The sequence below is a fragment of the Pyrus communis genome, chromosome 16 (assembly GCF_041283825.1).
Source record: "Pyrus communis isolate YQ-2024b chromosome 16, ASM4128382v1, whole genome shotgun sequence".
Lineage (NCBI taxonomy): Eukaryota > Viridiplantae > Streptophyta > Magnoliopsida > Rosales > Rosaceae > Pyrus > Pyrus communis.
This window is the reverse complement of record NC_142580.1, coordinates 13,210,022-13,211,363: the sequence shown is the minus strand read 5'-3', so window position 1 is coordinate 13,211,363 and position 1,342 is coordinate 13,210,022. Positions and strand designations below refer to the sequence as shown.

Sequence of the window (1,342 nt, the reverse complement as noted above, 5' to 3'; positions counted from 1 at the left end):
TCATCGTACATCCATATATACTGGGAAGTAAATTATGTTATCGGCACGAACTTGTAACATGTACAGATAATAGTCGCAACATGTTATTTCTCTTCCACCGCATCATGACTATTAACTTCTCAATCATACATAATGTATGGTAGCAATAATGGATATTGTAACGAATTATAAAATGTGACAGTCTCAGGCGTGATAAAGTCTTGCACTAATTGTCTCCACCATGATATCCTTTCTATTTGCAATAATGGTATTATCTCCATCTATTATAATTGCAACAACTTGTGATACTAGTGGTAAATTATATTGACGCCAATCTATTGGTTGCCCTTTTAGAATCAACTTGCAATTGGGCAAATCTTGGTGTTGTCCGAGTCTTCGCAATGTATGGACAAAAGAATTATGGTCATATAAGATTTGTTGTATCATTTCAACCACATGCTATCTAAAACTTCACTTTCACACATTCAATTTTCAACTTCATGCTTACTGTCACATATATAAGCTTGCAAAAATCATGGTTTGCTCCTTTGATTTGGAAAAAGTCCACCAATCTTATGATATATTGCACCTGAGCAAAAAATGTGTAAATTGTGCAACCACCAATATTTATTCTTTCATCCACGTGTGCTCCCATTAAAGTGAATGCAAATGCGTGATTGTAAACTCGAATATTTTGTCTAAAGTGTCTACCCTCAGTTGTTTGGTTAGAGAATAGAGCAACCATTCCTGATAAAGACTATATTAGGGGTAGAGCAACTCTTCTTTTCAAGCAACACATATTCAAAGTTTTTCAAGTAAACAATTGTGCATAGCTATACGAACATGTGATTGGAGCAGGTAATTAGCAACCTAGTATAAGAATTTTCTTTGTAACTAATAATATATATATATATATTATTGAATTACATATTAAGCTCACCATTGCAGGAAGGAATTGAATGTATCCCATTAGATAGTTCTAACCTCATCAAACGTGCCAATTGTTTTATATGAGTACGCATTCTAGCAGAAGTTTGGTCATCCGTATTTGTGCTATAGAACCCTTAAACTCGCGCTTCAAGCTCAACTTGTTCTAATAAATCGACCACATTATGAAGTTGTTAGTTAAAAAATTTGTGTTTAATATTTAATATATTTAGTTGTGAGAATTTAATATTTCGTAAGACTACTAATAAAAATAACTTTAATACGAGAGTATCGAACAAAAGAAATTACCTAATTTTTTTAAGTGTGAACAAATACAAAGAGAGAAATTGTGCCTAAATACTAGGAATTTGTTGTTGTATATTAGTGGAGTCAACCTCAGCATTATAGTTACCCAAATGAATCCGTTCTTGTTTAT

General features: G+C 32.5%; 1 pseudogene; it reads right to left on the bottom strand.

Moving 5' to 3' along the window:
- On the bottom strand, nt 1-1,001 carry LOC148690006 (uncharacterized; annotated as a pseudogene).
- Nucleotides 1,002-1,342: the final 341 nt, after the last annotated feature.